General features: G+C 46.2%; 1 protein-coding gene across 4 annotated transcripts in view; it reads right to left on the bottom strand.

Annotated features, from left to right (window-relative positions):
* TNC (tenascin C) overlaps nucleotides 1-18,708 on the bottom strand; it is a 72,027-nt gene extending 53,319 nt beyond the window's left edge. The window contains exon 1 of one of the 4 annotated variants that reach the window (XM_039561517.1): nucleotides 18,458-18,708. The gene's annotated coding sequence lies outside the window, so the exon portion shown is untranslated. The remainder of the gene's footprint in view (nucleotides 1-18,457) is intronic. The other 3 variants (XM_020584482.2, XM_039561519.1, XM_039561520.1) reach the window with 3 other exon arrangements.
* Between the last annotated feature and the right edge of the window lie 2,184 nt (nucleotides 18,709-20,892).

Raw genomic sequence — 20,892 nt, 5'->3', positions numbered from 1 at the left:
GTGGGAGTGCAATGGGAGTGAAAAAGAGGGAAAAAGCAAGAAAGCATCCTCTGGAAAAGCTCCATGGAGAAAGAGGCAGAGAGGAAACAGCTGGGAAGGAAGGTTGAAAACTCGTTTCAGTAGAAGAGTTGGAGTCTAGAGATACAAGTGACACAAATCCACATTTTCTGTCACAGAAGGGACTCAGTGATGTCCACGGCCCCACAGCAGGAGCCTCACGGCATCCACGTGTGCTGGAGAAAGGCAAAGAGCCTCTTCTCTGAAAGCTTCTGTAATTGTGATGGATAAACAAAGCACAGTCCTCCACTTTAAATATGGAAAACTGGGACATGGAGAGGCTGACACTGAGACTCCCAAGCTCCCCAGGAGCCTCTGCCTTTTTGCTGAGGTGTTTTACCCACTGCAAGACAGAGGAAGCTGATCCAGCTTTGCTGAGTCCCACCACAGTGGTTCAAACGCCAGCAGCTCCCAGAAGGCATTTATAGCACTTAAAGCACATAAAAGCACATTTTTCTCTGCCTTTGTGACTTAAATTCTTTTCATTTCAGGGCCAACCAGCAGTTTGTGTTTGATGTGGGTGAGCAGCCACAGCTCAGGGCTCTGGATGCCCCCTGAAGCCACCTGTGTCCCATCTGGTGCTGGCACTGCACCTTTCAGAGCAGTGAAACTTCGTGGGACTGAGGACAATTACAACCAAGAACACTCTGAGTGCAGAGGTGGGAACTGCTCTGCACAGTTAATTCAGGATTGATTTCTGAGCTGTCACAGATTAGAGTTTTCAAGCCCAGAATGCATCCATCATCCATTCCAAGGGCCTTGCCCATGCCACTGGAATTAGTCGTAAAAACAGAAGGAATTCTAGATTATCTTAAATCCTACAAGAGTCTCTGGTGATCACTGGAATTGTGATCACATTTATACCTCAGACTCTTTCAAAGAACAGCAATTAAAACAATTCATGGATGCTTTTTGCCCTGTGCGGCCCCTGAGGTCCTGCATTAAATATCACCCAGCTAAGCCCAAACTCTTCACTCCAGTTCACTTTTCACCTTTGGCCACAGCTCTTAGATGATGTTCCCGCTTTGGGGAAGCTGCAGGGTTTCTGGTTCACAGATCCTACTGTACATCATCTTGAACTAAAACCACTTGGATGCATTTTAGCCTCCACCCATCCTACCTTGGCTGGAAAGCAGCACTGACAGGGCTTTGCCAGGGCTGTTTTGGAAGGAATTTTAATTAATTGCTTTGTGTACAATTTAGAATTTAGCAAAGGCTCATATTTCAAAGCCATCAGCATGACAGTGCCACAAAAGGCAAGGAGAAATAACCCAGTGAAGCCAACATCCATAAAAATGTGAAAGAGCTCTGGTAAATTCCGAATGATAAGCATAAAAGGAGACCCATGAGAGGCTAAACCTTCTGTTGTGCAGTGACTGTTTGGAGGCAAATTAGCGTGATTATTCCATTATAAACCACTTCTGTTTCAGAAGTTTTGTCCTCTTAGCCATGGAAAATCTCTCCAGGTCTATCCTTGTTCAGGATCTCAGAGAGAGAACAGAACCTTCCAAACAAAACAATGAGTTTGGCTGATTTTCAAAGCAGATTGAAAGTTCAGGGATCGGAGGTGGGCTTCTTCCAGTATCAGTGACACCTTTGGTCAATGAAATATTAAATATGTTGAGCAAATCTCATTAATTAAATGAAAAATTAAATCAGCTGGCAGAGGTACAGCGGGGAGAAAATGACTGCTGAAAACATGCAATAATTACACAGAAGTGAAAAACAGATTATGTGACGAGGTGCCTGCCATAACAGGGTATGGAACTCAGCAACCAAGAGGTGCCTTCCAGATTCTGGGTCCTACGGACTCTTCTGATTTATGTTTCTTAGGAATTACCTGGCTGATGATGAGAAAAGCAAAGAAATCCTGCCTGAACATCCCACTGCTATTGCTACTCCATTGGGAGCAAAGGAGCAGGAGCTCAGGGGAGAGCCAGGAATGTGGGAATGGCACCGAGCTGGGACTTCGGAAAGCTGAGATCACCCCTCAGCTCTGACATTTCAGACCAGTCAGTTCTCACCTTGATTTCTAATAAGTCTAACCAAAGTACAAATAACTAAACTCCCTAATTCTATGTTTCTAATTGCTTCTCTGGAAAGATTCTTCAGTTTACCCCTGTGAAAAGGCTTCCTCTGCTCTCAGTTTTTCTGCCTGAATTCTATACTCTTCATGCTAGAATCTCTTAATTCTTTTAATATATCACCTGGATTAGAGGAAGCCCCAAGCATGTTAAATTAGAGGAGCCAAGTGGCTGCAGCTCTTAATGAGGTTTAATCACATTCACCTTCTGAATGGGTCACAGGTGGGGACAAGATTGGTGGAGAAAAGGGCAAAGGAGATGCCTTTGGAAATGGTACAACCTGGCTGGAGCAGAGCTGCTCTGACACCACCACTGTGGTGTTTAGTGCAGAATTTACTCTTCAGGCCGATTTTTTTGTAGAATAAACTCAAATCTTGAGGCTTTGCAACGTCTGTCACCAACAGGTATCCCAGGCACAATGAAGAATTCACATTTACAAGATCAGAGGCCAAGGAAGAGGCATCTGCTGAACCCTGTCAGAGCCTTGCAGCTATTTAAGCAGTTGTTTAAATGAGAAGCATCCAACGTGGCATTATGCAATAATTATATATAGCCAGCCAGCCTCGGAAAGAGAGCGCATGAAAAACAGGAATCCACAGCTCTTAACTCATTTTTACTATCACCACATTTAATAAAATTATCCACATTAAAAAGGAGTGAAGGTAATTGCTGAGTGACTTAGATGCGTGGTGCAGAATTAATGAGACCACACTCGTAACGTGGTGTTTAATCTTTCATGTAACTTGCTGCTAAATGTGCATAATTGGAAATAAATAAATGATACATCTCAGCGTGAGCTGCAGATGTGTTTCCTTCCAGCATGGTTATGAGCTCCTGACTAGGGGCAACGGGACTTAAACCAGCTTGGGACCTGACAGGATATTGCCTTTCAGTTCATTTTGCTTCAAGGACTGCAGGAGTCCTTTCTGCCTTTCCTTGGAGACCTTGTCCAGCAAAAGCGTGCCAGGGTGGGGAGCTGCTCACCACGTCCTCTTCCTCATCGTGGGGGCAACAGGAGCTAAGTCTTGACACCCAGACTGAGATCCCAAAGCAGCTGGCTGGAAACCCACCAGCTTCCCAAGCAGGGATGATATCCTCAGGACATTGGTGCTGTCCAGTGTTAGGGGCTAAAGGCACCGAGACAACACACTGGTGTCACTTCTCATCCATCAGGGAGGGATTTATGCCACCTTTTGGCAGAGGGGGAGTTTTGGGAGCGCTGTGTGTGACCCCACAGGCGTTCCCAGAGCCGTTCCCGGCTGCCAAGGCTCCGAGCATCCAACAAAACCCGGGCACACAATGGGAGCTGGGAGTGAAAACCAGCCCCGCTCCATGACTGCATCCCTGTGCCAGGGCTGGCTGCTGCAGCAGGGCAGCGGCCCAAAGGCAGCTCCAGCCAGCGGGGCAGGCTGCTTGGGAGCAGGAAAATCGGAATTTCCATACGTCTTTCGTCCCAACCACTGAGGAGGACATTGGCAAAGCAGATGCCGGGCCAAGGGGAGGTGGATAAAGCACCTCCCTGCAAAGGTTTATTTTGGGTGTGCGCTGGAGGCTGAATTCCTGTGCTGGAGTAATCCTGGGGATGAGGTCATGTGTTCCCTGAAGGGGCTGCTTTGTAGCCCTGTTAGTTAGCAACGCTTGTTCTCTTATCAAGCATCTGATTGAACTCACAAAAGAAGGGTCTTTAAACAACAGGCTCAGGCAGAATTGAGAAGTGAATAAATAAGTTGAATTTGGTTGGGCTTTTTTTGGTTTTTTTTGGTTTTTTCATTTTGGCCAACAGGAAAATGAGAGAGGAATAAGATGGGAAAGGGGCATAAGAAACGGATTCATTGTTCTGAGATGGCAGAACAAAAGTCTTCACCTGTTTTCAAGATTTCTACAGAGCCCAGCAGTGGCACAGAGCCCAGCCCTGTGGCAGACACCAGTTACACCCATCCATGTGGCAAATACCACCTGGGAGGGTCACAATGCACCATCCAAACAGCACAAACCATCCCAGGACTCTCCCTGCTGGAGTGACCCAGCACCCACCTTCTGCAGTAGTGAAATCCTTCACCAAAACTGGGACTTTGTTCCATTATGGAACAAATTGCACTCCATTTTTTTATTTGACTTGAGGAAAGACTTGGCTGGTTTGCACTGATTTCTCTGTAAGCACTCAAGGATGTTTATAAATGATGAAATATCTGCTGTACTTACTGGAATTACAGTATTTCAGATGAGCTATTTGGTGGCACTAGTGGTCCCCTATATTAGAGGAAAAAAATTTCCTTTGTTCCTCTCATTCTGTACAATTTCATTCAGCATTTCCCTGTCCTCTCCATAGGATGTCCAAATAAAAACGTATAAAAGTTGTTTTTACAAAAGAACTGGAGCCAAGTGATGATAAAATAACAGGTACAAGTGAAATTTTTTCTCAACACATATTTGGTCACTGAAAGATGCCATTTTTCACTTGATTCTGAGGACTCAGCAAGAAGGACACCAAGAGAGAGTCAGCAGCATTTCAGGGGCTCCTATTCTTGGGAAAAAATTCCCTGACAAATCTTTCTTTTAAATCTTTGAAACCAGTAATGGCTTGCTTTGAACCAAGTGGGCTGTTTCAAAGAATAACCACCTCAATCATTTCTTCAAAGGATTCCTGCTCCTTTTTCTAATAAAAGTCAGAGCAGCCTGGCCTTCAATTACTAAGTGAAAATTTATGAAAGTGAACCCACAGTGCTTGTGCTCTCCTGCACCCCAGGACAGAAGAAAGAGAATTAATCTGTTCGCTCCCACCTCTAAAAGCTCAGAGTTGTGCCCACCGGGGAGTAAAACACATCCATGCATTTTCAAACACCAAACTGAATTTTCAGGCAGCAAGATACTTCAAAAATGCTGGTCCAGGAGCCAGAGGGCTCCTTATTGCTGGCTGCTCTGCCCAATTACCTTCAGCTTGTTACCATCTTCAAGGACAGGGATTCTCCTGTTCCCAAGGCGGATTCTGCTTGTTACCCACCAAAGAATTGTAACTATGGATAAATAACACTCCCCTGCCCCCCCAGGATGTTTGGCAGGGAGTCAGCTTGGCTCGAGATGTAAAACAAACAGCCTGGAAGAGCGGGGAAAGGGAAGAGAGCAGAGCTGGGGAGGGGCAGCAGAGGAGACAGACACGGAGATTTCTCAGGTTTGGGATTTGATGGTGCTGCTCTGGTGTCTTAGACAACTCCACTTCCCCTTTGCCTCCCAAACATGTTAGACCAGCTGGTGGATTTGACCCGTGGCACTGCAGGGATTCACAGCAGCTAAAAATATGCCTGTGTAGTATGATTTTAAAAATACTGTTTTTGTTGGAGGCAGAAAAAGGATAAGGCCATGCAAAAAGGATGCTGCTGAATGAGTTCAAGGGAATGATGCAGCCTGGAGTGGGTTGCCTGAAGTAATGTCTCACTCATGGTTTGTGTTGCTCTCTCTTAGAGGTGCAAAGCCCAGGAAATGAAAAAGCTGCAGCCATGAAATGCAAAGGGTTTTTCTTACAAATTAGGTTTATTCCCTTTAGGATGCGAGGAGGTGAAACTCTGAGTGCTGAGCTGGAAAAGCCAAACAAATTCTCATTTGGAGTAATCTTATTTTTTAGAATGTATTTCAGCTAACATTTCCAACAGTGGCACACGTGTGGGTGTGATTTCGATCCTGGTTCTCAGGCAGCATAAGGAAAGAAGCAAATTCCTTCTGGATTTGTTCTGCAGGGACATGTGGAAGGTGATGCAAAGACAAGGGAGCACAGAGCTCACCTCTGCTTTACCACAGAGCCTGGGTTTGTGGTGCTGTGAGGATGGACCTTTGTGAAATCTGGGAATACTGATGCCTTAGGTTTTAACTTTTATATTTTTCAAATCCTGCACTGCCTGGTGTGTCACTCTGAAGTTTCTTGGAGCCTGTTCACTTCTGCTCTCTCGTGCTGGGCAGACATAACAAAGCTTCTCTGGCCCTGTTCTCCAAGGACACCCAGACCGTCCTAGGCCCAAAAACTATAAACCAAAAGTCTTTGAGAGGAGGGCAAGCTGAGGGGAATTATATCATTAACTGAAGCTTTAATTGGAGAATTAACCCTGCTATGCCAATGAACCAAACCTATAAAAGTGTGGAGAACTCGTGACCTGGGCTCCATCTTGGGGTCCATCCTGGCAGTGGCCTCTGGCTCCCCAGGGGTACCTTTGAAGGCCTTTCAGATAAATACCTGCCTTTATTCCCTTGCTCCTGTCTAGTCTCTGTTTCTAGGAGGCCTCTCAAGGCATCAATACAAATCTAAATGGAAGTAAAGTTTGAGGTGAACCAATAGGGCAGTGTCATTGCAAAGTGGGAATGAACAGGTCTCCCATGAATGGATTCCCCAGGCTTGGCAAAACTACATCTCAGCAATTAAGGTTGAGATAAAACCTTCCTGACCAAGGGTCGGCCATCCCCTTTGCCGTCTTCTTTTCCATAACAAGAAAATGGAGCTAAATAGAGCTGGACCCATGGAATTCCCACAAAACCTTGTGCTCTTGGCAGAGATTCCAGAAAGTGCCCAAAACCTTGGGGTTGGTGGTGTGGTTTGATGCCTTAAGAGGCCTCCCAAAACCAGAGACTGGACAGGAGTAAAAGAATAAAATAGGTATTTATCTGAAAGGCCTTCAAAGGTACCCCTGGGGAGCCAGAGGCCACTGCCAAGATGGAGCCCAAGATGGAGCCCAGGTCACGAGTTCTTCACACTTTTATAGGTTTGGTTCATTGGCATAGCAGGGTTCATTCTCCAATTAAAGCTTCAGTTTAATGACGTAATTTCCCCTCAGCTTGCCCCCCTTAGAAGCTCTTTGGTTTATACTTTTTGGGCCTAGGACAGTCTGGGTGTCCTTGGAGAGCAGGCCTGGAGAGGCTTTGTTATGTCTGCCCAGCACGAGAGAGCAGAAATGAACAGGCTACAAGAGACTTCAGAGTGACACACCAGGCAGTGCAGGATTTGAAAAACACAAGGTCAAGATCTAAGGCATCAGTATCACAGTTAGGAGTGAGGACTGAAACTCAGGCATCCTGTTCTGAAATTATTTCATAAATCATCTGCTGTGCCTCTGTTTTGCCGCTGGTAAAACCTCCAGGGACCGTGTGTGTCCCTGTGAATTAAGCATTCCAAGGACCTCACAGGAAAGGTGCTGTCAAATCCTCATTTCCATAATTAAACATCTTCCCAGGGAGTGCTGTAATATTGTCAGAAAATAAATACCCAATTAAAAAGAAAAAAGCTGGAATGTTGGGCCTGAAATGTAGGAGAGAAAGGGAAATCTACAGAGCTGCCCCAGCCCCGGGGCCCAGCACAGGAAGGACCTGGAGCTGCTGGAGAGAGGCCAGAGGAGGCTCCAGGGGGATGAGAGGGATGGAGCAGCTCTGCTGGGAGGAAAGGCTGGGAGAGCTGGGATTGTTCAGCCTGAAGAGGAGAAGGTTTTGGGTAATTGCAGCTTTCCAAGACTTGAAGGAGCCAACAGGAACCATGGAGAGAGACTGTTGAGCAGGGTCTGGAGTGCCAGGACAAGGGGGAATGGCTTCAATCAGGCAGAGAATAGGGTTAGATGGGATATTGGGAAGAAATTCTTGGCTGTGAGGGTGGGCAGGCCCTGGCACAGGGTGCCCAGAGCAGCTGGGGCTGCCCCTGGATCCCTGGCAGTGCCCAAGGCCAGGCTGGACATTGGGGCTTGGAGCAGCCTGGGACAGTGGGAGGTGTCCCTGCCCATGTAGAGGTGGTAGAACGGGATGAGTTTTAAGGTCCCTTTCAAACCAAGCCATTCTGTGATTCCATGATTCTCTGGGATGTCTTTTGCTCTGAAGAAGGAGGTCTGACCAGACGTGCAGCACAAATGCACAGAGCTACAGGACTGCCTGGAATTCTGGGGTAACAATAGAAAGCTGCAGCCTTACTCTGAAGCCAAGAGGATGTGCCAGGCCAATCATCAGAATGAGAAGATGAATCCATGGAAATAAATTACAAGGTAACCAAAACCCACAGAGAAAGACACCAGAGAATTCGAGAAAAAAACTGCAGCTAACCCAAAATTCACGGATTCAGCTCATTCTCTTGTGTCTGTTGAAGGCCTTTTCATCTCTAGACATTTTATGTGATCAGAGGGATGATTCCCACACCCATGTGCACAATCCTCCTGCACCTTGGTGTGCCAAGGTTTGCTGCTGTTACACAACCCAAGTGATTCACCCCTGCAGACGGGAAGGGCAGGAGAATCCTTCATCCAGCTCTGGCCACAGAAGGAATTTTACAGCAGCCACAAGAAACAGCCTGGTTATTTTATAGAGCAGATCATTCAAATTTGTCGCATATAAACTGAAAGAAAAGAGAAACAGCATTACAAGAGGTTACCATGGGAGAACTCACACCAAACCCAGCTGGTCTCTCTCACAGGGACTGGGATGAGGCACAAGTTAACAGGGAATTCAGTCTGCCCTTGGAGCTTGTTTTTTTGTTAAGGGCTCGGACACTTGAGCATCAGTTTCTGGAAGTGGGAGCTCAGAAAAGAGAAACAAAACAAGCAGGTCAGTGGGGTGCTCTGGAGCTGCATTCAGGCTCCTGGCAGGGGGCACAGCAATCAGCCAAGTGGAGCAATTTGCTACAAGCTCAGGAGGGGGAAAAAAAAGCCATCTGCTAAATACTTTTTTCTCACATCTGCAAAGCAACCTCTGTTCTTGCTGTAGCTGTCAGAGGGGGAAGAAAAAGCCCATGGCAGATACAGCCTAGACAAAAACTGTGGATTAGAAACAGCAGGACACACCAGAGATGGGAAGGGCAAAGACAACAATGGGTTCAGCAAAACTGGCGCCGTTCTAAAAAGAGAAGCAGAGCTGTAGAAATGGGTCAGATCCGAGGGACTCCGTGGAAAGCAGAATGGATGGGTCACACCTTCCTTTTGCCTGGCTTCTGCCTGAACCCCCTGTCTGCATTTCCAGCACAGGAGTGACTTTTTCCCATCCCTCTCTGAAGACACGAGCAGAACTCTGGGCTGCTGAACAGGGAATTGAATGCGGGCCATGGCAGAGTTGCCACAGACACAGAAGCCTCAATTAGTGCCTTTTCCAATATAAAAAAAACCCCTTTTCACAGCAAAAGCAACTTCTGTGCACAGTCTCCCAGCAGAAACCCCTCCTGCCTCTTAAGTACGTCCTGTACCTTTTAATAAAGCCTTTGCTAATAGCAAAAGCATTCGCTCGGGCTCTTGGCTTTTCCCTGCTCGCAGCAAAGACGCAGAGCTGGAAAAGATCTACGGTTTTCTAAACTTGTCTTTGGAAAGTTTCTCTGCCAAGTTACACTTTGTCAGGAGCTCATTATTTTCTGGGTAGACGCTGGAGACTTTGCTTTGAAATATTTTGAGGGCTTTGCTGCTGCAGTTTCAGACCACGGGGTTCGTGTGCTCTCTCGCATGAATCACAGCGACTCGTGTTCCTTCCACACACAAAGCTCTGCTTCGTTTCCGGGCCCTTCTCCATGCTGTTGCTTCCAAAACCACCTATATGTTTTCCAGAGCCCATTTCTCAAAGTTTTAGGTGGTTTTGGGATGAGATGGGAAGAGCAGAAATGCAAGACTTCTGAATTTTCTTCCCACTCCTTTCACGCCAAGCAGGAGCTGCGGAGAAAAAAGCAGCAGCCAGTCCTGGGGATGGGAACTTGGCCAGTGTCATTTGTCTCAGAAATTCATGATTTAGGTATCAAACACCATCTTTGTTACTGATAATGAGACATAGGAAATAAGCCATCAATACTCTTGATAAATATAATAACAATAGGTGAATGAATAGCTGATCTGCTATAAAAAACCAGATGCCAAATTAATGCATTTACCAAAACTATTGGTGGGGTCTGTGCAGTAGAAATAAGGATCTTTTATAAGAACCATAAACTACTGACATACTAAACAAATACACAGTGAACAGGCACTGACACAGCACTGCTTTGTACAGCACCTCTGAGGAAGCTGTTTTTCAAATTTCTCCTGGAGGTCAGGAGCAAGAGATTAGCCAAAATTCTGCTCCACACACCCAGCCTCACACTTTTCCATATTTAAAATCATTTTAGCTGAAGGAATGTCACGTCCAGAGGCAAGAGAGGTGGAATTCTTCTCTTTCAATGGCTTTGCTGTCATTGAGAGCACGGACAATTTACATTTATATTGGTCTGGAGTAACAGAAAGTATTTAATTGTATGGATTGCTGCAGATGATATTGGTCAGCAGGCAGCAGGATACTTTCAGAATCCATTATGAATATTTGCATGTGGTTTCTAATTTTACTTTGATTTAACCATATACTTATTCAAGCACTAAAACTGACTTTTATGCAGGCCATAAAAGCCTGCACTATTCCTGGGGACCAGAATTATCATTCCTTGCCTCCTGTCATTAGCAGACTTTGAGTATGGTTTGAAAAGAAGCTGAGGAAGCTGATGGGTAACCCCTCACCAGGCAGTTTGTTGCTTTTAAACCAATCCTTAGTTTCCCTGGGCAGCTTTTTCTCCCTGCTGGAGCTCCTCTGTCCTTGGTACTAGCACCTCAAACACACAGGAATGTGCACATTTTTCTAACTCACAAGACCACAGAAGGAGTTCCTTGAAATCTGACTTCCAGTAATCGCCCCCAGGCTGCAGATCTGCCTGGCCTAGTTCTGTCACATGTGGTAGCATCAAGAATTTGCATCTTTGGCAACCCAGGGAAGGGTAGCAAACTCATACTAGAGCAAAATACATCGTGAAGAGAAGATGGAATGAAATCAGCCATGGCTTGGCAAGGCAAAATGAAATATAAATGAGATGCACAAGATCTGAAACAAATTGAGTGCAAGGAGTTTGGAAAAAGAGAGGAGGCTGCTTCTGAAAAGTCCGGTCTGGGGATGTTTTGCAGAGCTCTGATGCAAAGCAGAGGCACTTATGTAATGTAATGGAAATTGCAGCCATAAACACAGCCCTGAGCAGGGATTAGTGACTGAACTCAGACAAAAATCTGCGCTGCTGCTTCAAATGTCAGCAAATTGGGCACTGCCACATTAATGGGAGGCTTGAGAGCCCTCCACCAGCACCCCTCTGACCTCGTTCTCTTAACCCACAGTGACTTGAGCCCTGTCTGTGACTGTGCTGAAGCCTTGGCTGGCAGCAATTTGAGCTATGGGATGATGAAAGGAGGGACGTGGAGCTCAATTATCCAGCACCAGATCCCCAGTGAAATCAATGCCATTGTGTCACATGAGAATTTGGCTGGCGGCCCCTGAAGTCTGCCCAGGAGAAACCCATCCCCTCAGCAGGGCAGGCTGGAGGGGACAGGGGACAGGGCAGACAATGCAGGGCCACTCTGGGCATGGAAAACACTCTGTGGGTTCTGCTTCCCTCTCTGTCAGCCTGGGTTTGTCCCCTGACCTATATGAGCACAGACCAAACTGGAGCAGCCCAAGGCATCCTCTGCAAAAAGATCTCATTAAGGCAATGCCAAGCAGGAGTGTTACAGGGACATCCCTGTATCAAAGGGAATTAAATATTGCTCCTGTCAGCAGGAAGAGCTCTGCCCCAGGTGGAGTTGGACACCACAGACTCAAAATTAATTAATTTAATTTTTAGTTAAATTATTAATTTAATTTTTAGTTAAATTAAGCCCTCCCACCCCTTATTTTTCAGTTTATTACAAGGATGTTAGGATACAGGATATATAGGACATACATAACCCAGAGAAGCTGTGGATTCCCCATCTCTGGAATTGTTCAAGGTCAGGGATCAGAACAACCAAAAAGGTGTCCCTGCCACACGGCTGGTGGTAATAAACTGAATTTCCTTCCTACTGCCAGCAACCCTGTCAAATCCCAATGTGCTTTTCTAAGACAAATAAACACTATATGAAATAGGAGCCAAATAAAGCAACAAATAACGCTGATGTGTTTGAGAATGGCACTCTCTGGGTGCTGCAGGCTTCCCATCAAGCCTGGAGCTGCAGCACTTGGAGTGCTGGCTCCCTGTGATTGACTTGCTAACCTGTAAAGTGGCTGAGTCGACATCATAATTAACACTTGGCAGTGGAAATATAAATTCCCTGGCTTGTAGGTGGTATATCCTCCTCTAAACACTCCACTTGGCCACCAAACTGGAAAAATAGATAGGACATTCATAAGGAGCGCTCACCATGGGAAATGCCAGCGTTTTTGTTTTTTTTTTTCCTGGAAACTGTTTACATGGCCAAAATCCTTCAATAAGAAAAATGATCTGAGAACTTTCCCTTCATGTGTATCCTGTTCTCCCGTGCCTTGTGGCCCACAGTGTGCAGCATTCATCGGGAGTCAGCCCTGAATTACTGTGGTACAAGCGATGCAGGAGGGAAGTACAAGCCACAAGTAAAGGGAAAATATGCATTACACTGGCTCTGGCCAAGAGGAATGGGCTGCCTGCAGATCACAAGCTACCTTTATATCTTTCTTGGCATAGACCTTTGTCCCACAGCACAGAGAAGCTATTTAGGAGGATTCAGCATACCCAAAAGAGGCTGGCTTTCCAAAGGAACCAGGAGAAACAAAGAGCCAGTGCAAAGTGGCCACTGAGCTCCTTTTGATGGGCCAACAAACAGCTCCTGACAAGGCGAAATCCTGAGGAGGGAGATAACCACCAAGGGCTTGTGCTGAAGTGCTCAGCACACACTGAGAGTGACCCTTTCCTGTCCAAGTAAAGGCTTTTCATCACAGCAAAGAGGCACAAAACCACAGTCCCCAGAGTGCTCAGCCCACAGCCTCTCTCACCTGCTGGCCCTGCCTCCTGTGTTTGAGATAAAGCCCAAACTGACCAACAATATCTGCCTGTTTCCAGGTCTTTTGATTTCTTGGCAATGGAAAGTGAATTTATTTCTTGGAAATAAAGCTTTTTTTAGCCCTCTCACAGCCTTTCCTTAATGGTGGAAATAACTCTTTAGCCAGTTCTGCTGGGCACAGAGGGAAAGGATCTCAGAGTTTAATTTTCATATATACACAGAAAAAGAAATTTATGTTCCCTTTTAGCCTTGTGCTGCCAGAATGGTGGAAAAGAAAGTAAATTTAGAGAAGAATCAAGACTCTTTAGATTAATACTCTGGTAAACATCCTAATTCCATAACAAAATTAGCATTTGCAATTTCAGGCTTATGAGCTTATCAAGTTCTGGTGCATGTTGGGCAGAGTTAAAGCCAAAATCATTACAATGGGATTTCCCCAGGCTCTAAGTTTCAGACTCCTGGGAGGCTCCTGGCCCATATCTATCCACACATAGTCCATGCTCCAGCCTGCCCTGGGAAGAGGCAGCCACTACAATAGACCTTTGTTGAGCCCAGGATTGAAGCAAGCACTTTTGGAAAAATCTGTATTTAAGATTTCTGTCCTACCACCCTGCACTTTCTCCTCAGCTGCTGAAGAGAATATGTTTTCTGAGCATGAAACAATATCATTTTTGTGGGGACTTTGGAAAGCGAGCGCTTGTATGAGTCGAAGAAAGCTTCCTTTCTCTTGCCTGGTTTTGGGGAAAGGGCTTTCTGTGTGAGTAATCTTTCAAAGTAGGAAGCAGAGCTCCCCCATTGCTCGGGAAGAATGGACCTCCAGTGGGCTAATATGTGATGGATGACTGAATGCAAACTTGGCAACATTGCCCTCCGCTCCCCAAAGAATACAAAATGCCACTGCCTATTCGGGCACCGGGACTCTCCCGTTGGAAGTGCTGAAAACTTGGCACCATCCCACCTTAGTTTAATTGAAACTGCAGACAGTTAAGGATGGGAGCTTGGAGAAATTTCTTGCAACCAGATCAGCTCAGGATGGATTTGTCTTGGGTGATTGGCTCATGCATAAGGCAAACAAGAACATAAATGGGGAGTTATTTCTCGTTGACTCCATAGCCTGAGCAGCAAAATCTCACATTGGTTTGGGAGGGGTGTGTTGTGAGGAATATTTTATATTAGTAACTATTATTCAAATTCTGCATCTGGATATACTCTCTGAAGCTATAGGTAGAGGTTTTTTGATGGTTTTTTTTTGCCAGCAACAGGACAGGCAGCATATAGGAGAGAGAGAAGGGATGCACACAGAAATCCAGGAAAATCTTACATTAAGGACAATTCTAGTTATAAGGGCACGTCTATCATTCATTCAATGCTAAAAAGTGACACTAAGTTATTCAAACTTTGCCCTTTTAGCAGAAGGATCCCCATCTATTCCTTCTTTCAATGCCCAGACACTTCCTGCAGGCTCCAGAGCCACCTCTTTTCAGGCAGGATCCCACTGACTCCTCCTCCCAGTCTGCCCATTCCACACCGTGGGGTTACATCATGCATTGAGGGATTTCAGGAGCTGGAAGAATGCCCAGTCTCTAACTTTTCCCACATGTGGAAGGCTTTTAACTCCAGCTCCGACTGGCCAGAAGGTCAGACACACGAGTGGACAGCGAGCACCGAGGGAGGGGCGGTTTCACACTTGTAGAAGCCCTGAGCTTGGTGGAAACTGCGACGGCTCAAGATTGTCCCTCGGGGTTGCTCATTTCTCTGCTTTCCAGCACTCCCTTTCCTCAAAGAACTGCCTTCTTATTCCTTGCTTCTGTTCACTATACAAAGAATTGTTTGGGAATAGCTAATAATAGGAATTGCAGGTTCTTTGTGGCAGAGAGCATCATTTATTAAACCTCTTCACTCCTAATACAGTGAGGCCCTAAAATGCAGGAGCAGGAATTACAACATCAACCAACCAAAGCCACGGACAACAAGTCCTCTTCAATATCAAGCAGTTTAAGGAACTAAATTGCATCTTAAAAACTCATAAGCAATCTGTACACGTCCCTTATTTTTCAGCCCTTGACCTCAGGATATGGTGCTTCCTGTCGAGAACTCATTAGTTACTAATCCTATAATTGCTTGCAGTTTTGAAGATTTCTGAGCCTGGTAGATGATAAAATACTAACTTACTTCACTTTGATTGCTGTTTTCCTTAGTTTCCCACTTCAGCAACAATGATTTTTTCTGCAATATGACATCAGCAGCTTCCTTAAAACCACTAAGGGCAGCTATTACATTTTACAGTAGTTTCAGACTTCTGCCATTTATAACCACAGGGTTAGATCAGAGATCAGTCTTCGAGCATGGTGTGTGAAACTCACACCAGAAGTTAAGGCTAAGAAAGCACACATTGGTAAATCAGAGCCCAGTTTTAAAGCCCTATATCTCAAACTGCTGCAGTTCAAAACTAATTCCTTTTATTACTGGAAAGCTGAGATTTTGAACTTTCCAGGGATGTAAATCATCCACTCCTAAGCCTGGAGTTTTATGAGCCACTGGACCTTAAAACTGTCAGTGGCCCTTCAGCTTAGCAGACTGTGATGGCACGAGGCCAAGGAGGAATTTATCAAGTCACAGGCTTCAAATGAGAGTAATTATTTGACCACTCTGGATTTCTCGTGGCACAGAGGTAGGACAGGTAAATGTGTAGCTGATAATGTAGCAGACACCACCCTCTGCATTAACCTTACTTCCAAATGTAATATTCCACCTGGGATAGCAGGGCTCTCTAAGGAATCCAGCACTGGATGGACACTGTTTCTCCCTTACGTCCATTTACACCACACACCCATTGTCCAGCCCAGGAGAATTAAATGCCCTCAGCACCACTCAAACCTCTGGCCAGAGCCTGCAGAGCTGGGTGGGGAGAGGCACAGTGGTGTTGTGCCAGGAAAATGGCACAGAACTGCCCGAGCTGGTTTTCCAAACAGTTTTGCCAGGAGGGATGAAAGGGTTAAAGCTCTGGCTCCAAAGCAGCATCACTGTTTCACATGAACATTTGCTTCTTAGTTCTGCCTGACTCTTGAAAAGGATGAGAAAGTCCCAAAAAGCACCGACCCTGCCATTTAACATCATTTTCTTATCAAAAAGTGAGACAATACTCAAGAACAAACTTTGACAGTCTCTTTAGAGCAAGTCAGAACATCTTCACCCATGAATAATCTTTGGTTTTTTATAGATATTTTATAAAAAGCGCTGATATGGAAAATAAGCTGAATGTCAAACACTTTTAGAAATGATGTTATAGCAACATGATAGTTAAGTTTGAGTGAATTCTCAGGAGAAATGATCCTGTTTTAAAGAGCTGGGATAATAAAAGGGGATGGATTTCAAAAAGTCTCCAGCTAACAGTTACTCAGAATTTGTGGAGCACATTTTAGGCTGTGGTGAGGGATGTTCCCAGTAAGTTCTAACATCACTAAGCATCACTATTTCAGCAGGAGATTTGGGTCTGGTTGGTGTTCTTTTCCAGGACCATCATGTATCTGGAAGGGATTTCTTTAGGAGAATTCTGCTTTCTCTCCAGGTGAGACCTGACATTCTCATCTGCAGGCTGGGGGCTTTGCAGCAGATCCTTTGGCTCTTCCACAGCTCTGGAAACACTGATAAAGTAACTGTAGTGATAGGATTAAGGGCTGGAACGTGCAAAGAAATTTCTCTGGGCTGAAAGGAGCCAGAGGATGAAATTAATGAGCAAAAACTATGGGAAGTGAATGCCAATTTGGTATTTGGGAGAGTGATCATGACGGGTCAGTGACGGGGGGCACAGCCCTCGTCACTCCTGTCCCACCACTCTGCTCAGTTCAGGTGCTCATCCTTCCCTGAGCACCGGGCAGCACCTGCACCAGGAACACCCTGACAGCTCTTCCAGCTGCTTCCCAAATTCCCTGCCAGGGAAGCTGAGCTGCAGACAGATGAGCTATCTCCTCTTGGCTAAATACTTCCATTTGGTCAAACTTCTTCAGATTCGATTTGCCCCTGCCTTCCCTATAACAGTAAGAAACAACCCAAAAGACATCACATTTCTGCACGTTTTCCTAGGGTTCAAAGGACAGTCCCCATTGTCCACCTCATTTTTGGACTACGGCACCCTTGAACTGTGCAGCCTGGTCTAGTGGAAGGTGTCCCTGCCCATGGTTGGAGCTGGATGATCTCTGAGGTCCCATCCAACCCAAACCATTCCACGATTTCACAGCTTTAAAAGGCAACTGCACAAACCCAGCACAATAAAACAACCCCCACGTGTAACATTAATTAGGAAGTGTGTAAAATGAATTCCCAATATTTAATATGATCTTAAAAAATTAAACCAGGAGAGAAAACCAAGCCCAACAGCTAGACAGCAAGGCTTTTACCCAGACCATAGAATCACATCCATCTCATTGTTCTCTATTTTTTCCATGAAGAAAAACTTTATACATATTTTTATTGTGCTTTTAAATTTTATGTCTCCAGTGTGCAACACAACACATCACCATCATTTCAACCTGAGCATGTCATTCCTTTCCACAGTATGAGACAGACTTTTCAGAAGTTTAAATGCACTGCCAAAAACTCTCTGTCCTGGTAGCCAGACAGAAAATCAGGCAGGGAAAACTCTGCAAAGGTGATGTAACACAAAGTCTTGAGTGAGCGGGTTCAACTCCTAAATGAATCTAAGTGTGTTCACCTTCTCCCAGCCAGCTGCTCTGTTTTCAGCCAATTTGAGCCTCGCTGGTAAGTGCAGACACAGTCATGCAGAAAATCTCAGTGCACCAGGGAGCAAGGAGCTGAGACACGGAGCAAGTGCCTCTGTTTTTCCATGAGGATGGAGAATTTCACCCTCCCGCTCCCAGAACCCACCCAGTACAGCACTGGTAATAAAATACCCAGTTGAATCTTCCTTTGTGCTTTGCTCCCCGCTGCAGACTAATGTTACCGGACTTGTAAAAGAAACCGGAGCCCAGTGGGGGCTGGGAGGGAGGTGACAAAGGCTGCGGTGCAAAAGAAGTGTGGGGACAGCAAATTAGCAGCGGGGAGGGCCCGGCTCTCATCAGGTCACAGGCAGGAGCACAGAAAGAGTTGCCTGGGAGGGTTAAAACCTGCGAGTGGATTTAGTCTGGTTCGCGAGGTGAGGATGGGGGAAACAGTTATAGCACTCCAGGAGCCAAGAGGAAATCCCAAATCTGCTTTCCTACCCTTCCTGTCAATTCGGTCCTCTGTCTGTGCTTGTGTGGATGTCCAGCATCCCACCAGCTCCTGCTCCATTCATTCCTTGGGTCAGATGGGTGCCACCGAGACATTTCTTACATTATTCCACCTGACAATGCAGACAGACTTCGGGGCAGGCATGCCCCAATCCAAAACCATTCCCTGACAGGATCCCTGCCCATTCACCTGATAGTCACAACCACGAGGGTGACGCCAGAGCACGGGGTCACTGCAAACTTGTGTGCGAGAGGAGCTCCTGACTCTTTAATTCAGGGGAGGAAGCAGACTTACCTTAGAGACCCTGACCGAGCTTAGATCCCGCTGTGAGCAGTCTCCATGAAATAAATACGCTGTTCAAAGCCAGCTCGGGGCTCCTGACTTTGTTGCCGTCCTGTCAAAACTCGGCGGAGTTGCGTTGTCTGGTGCCGTGTGTGCGCGTAAGGCAGCGAGCTTTGACAGCAAGGCAAACTGGTCAGATCAGCCAGATTCTGCTGGGTTTATATAGCTGAGCTGCAAATCCTGATCCTTGGCTCGTTCCACTGTAATAGGACGCCTGAAGGCATTTTTTTTTCAGTTTTGCTTTAAAGGAACAGCCTCTCTCTCTCTCTGGCGTGGCTTCTGAAAGGCACACACACACTCACACACTCGCACACGCTGTCATCCACAGGCACACACACACACAAAAAGAATTTGCATGCGATTTATGGCTAAAGAAGGAAACCCCCTGAACCATTCAAAAAGAAAGTCAGCTCAGGGCAAATGACTCAGAAAGCAGAATATTTTCCCTACAGCATCAGCAGAGTGCATTATCAGGAGTTTTAATCCCCTCACCCCCACTATTTTAACGTTGTGAAATAGTAGCAAGGTGACATGAAATCAGGGGAATCACAAGCAGGGTTTAAATTCCAGGGACTCCTACAGAAATTAATGGGTTTAATCTCGGTGTAAATAGACCCCACTGCACTGGAATCAACTGCAAAATTCAGATTTGCACAGAGGATCTGGCATATTCCCATCTTTTCAAGCCTGTGATCCCTTTTGCATCCTTTTGCGCTTCTGCTCTGAAGAGCCGCAGGCAGAAGAGTGGGAAATTCAAGAGAAAAGTGAGCAGAGTCGTAGCCTGAGTCTTTGTAAAAAAAAAAACCCTGAAATAGGAGAGAGAAAAGCCCGAAGAGGACAACACAGGAGGGATTCCCTTTCTTCTCAGATCAGATAAAAAGTGATTACATGGCTGTCTGTGTGTAAAGATAACCCAAGCACTTCTGTGAGGCTCAGGGCTTCTCTGCTTCCAGTCCCGGAGCTGTCAGTGACACACAGAGCGCTCAGCTGGGACCTTTCCAGGGCTCTTTGTTGTCTCTGAGTACCCTTGAACCTGAGGCTTGTGGCAATAAAAGAGAAGATCACAGTTAAAGGATTCTCATTAGCACCGATTTCCCTCCTACCTGACACTAAAACCCCGACTCTCCCCTGCCTGTACCCCAGCCCTCTGCGCTCTGGGTTTCTGCTTCCTTTCGGTTCTGTCGTTGGGGGGGTGATGACAGAGGAGGAAAGAGGAAGATTAATCTTGAACTTTCAGGTCTGTCTTCCAGGATAAAAGATGAGATCACTCTTCTGTTGGATGGTTTAGAAAGCAACACTGACCCAAACATCTCTGAGGGCCAGGAGAACACAAACCTCTGCTCCTGGCATCCTGCTCAGGAGCCAAGCTGCTCACGAGAGTAAAACTGATTGCCTGGGAATTTCGGATCATATTCCTCTCTGAAGACATCTCCTCCCAGCTGGCTTTTCCCTGGCTCCACGGGCACATCACTTTATGAGAGAACGGCTGGAGCTGGGCCAGGGAGGGTCAGGCTGGAGATGAGGGAAAGGTTCTTCCCCCAGAGGGGGCTGGGCACTGCCCAGGCTCCCCAGGGAATGGGCACGGCCCCGAGGCTGCCAGAGCTCCAGGAGCGTTTGGACAGCGCTGCCAGGGATGCCCAGGGTGGGGCTGTTGGGGGGTCTGTGCAGGGTCAGGAGCTGGATTCAATCATCCTGTGGGTCCCTCCAGCTCAGGATATCCATGGTTCTGTGGTTTAGAATTTTTCCTTTTTGCTTCTTCAAAGCACTACCAGGACAACTCAACCAATCCCACACATTTAGAAAAGGATGGGGGTATCCCCAACCCTGAAATTCTGACTGTTTTAGAAGACCATAAAATACAGAGCTCTTTTGCTCACTGAGCTACTTAAGATTTCCTAGCAGTGGCTTCCATGTATAACACTGACCCCCTGTGTGCCTTCTCTTATGTCTGATTATACCACTGAGCTCACCCCAAGCTCCCTTCCTGTTGTAAAGTATTTGAACCTTGATAGTGTGCCCCAGCCAAACCATCTTTAGTTATTTTTACCAGAGCCCTCAGAGTGGCACCAGGCTGGAATTACCCTCACCGGCTTCACCTGGCCTTTCCACCTTCAGCTGCAGCACATCAGCCCCAAGAGGGCTTTTAAGCTCCAGTCTGAAAGCTAGAGGAGAGAAGTGAGAGGTGGGACAGGCTTATATCTGCTTCCCTGGCCTTTGCTGTCTTGTTTGGATTTCCTGGACTAACTTGGCTGCTGATCACTGGATGGGTTTTGTTGCTGTTATCATCTCGACTCTGCTTGCCTGGATTGGGAGCCCCACCTGTTAGAGCCCTCAGGAATACATCAAGGACTGAAAGGTAAACTGTGCTAAACTGGGAAAAAAGAAGT

The sequence above is a fragment of the Corvus cornix genome, chromosome 17 (genome assembly GCF_000738735.6).
Source record: "Corvus cornix cornix isolate S_Up_H32 chromosome 17, ASM73873v5, whole genome shotgun sequence".
Lineage (NCBI taxonomy): Eukaryota > Metazoa > Chordata > Aves > Passeriformes > Corvidae > Corvus > Corvus cornix.
The sequence above is the reverse complement of the archived record's forward strand: the minus strand, read 5'-3'. Positions and strand labels throughout refer to the sequence as shown.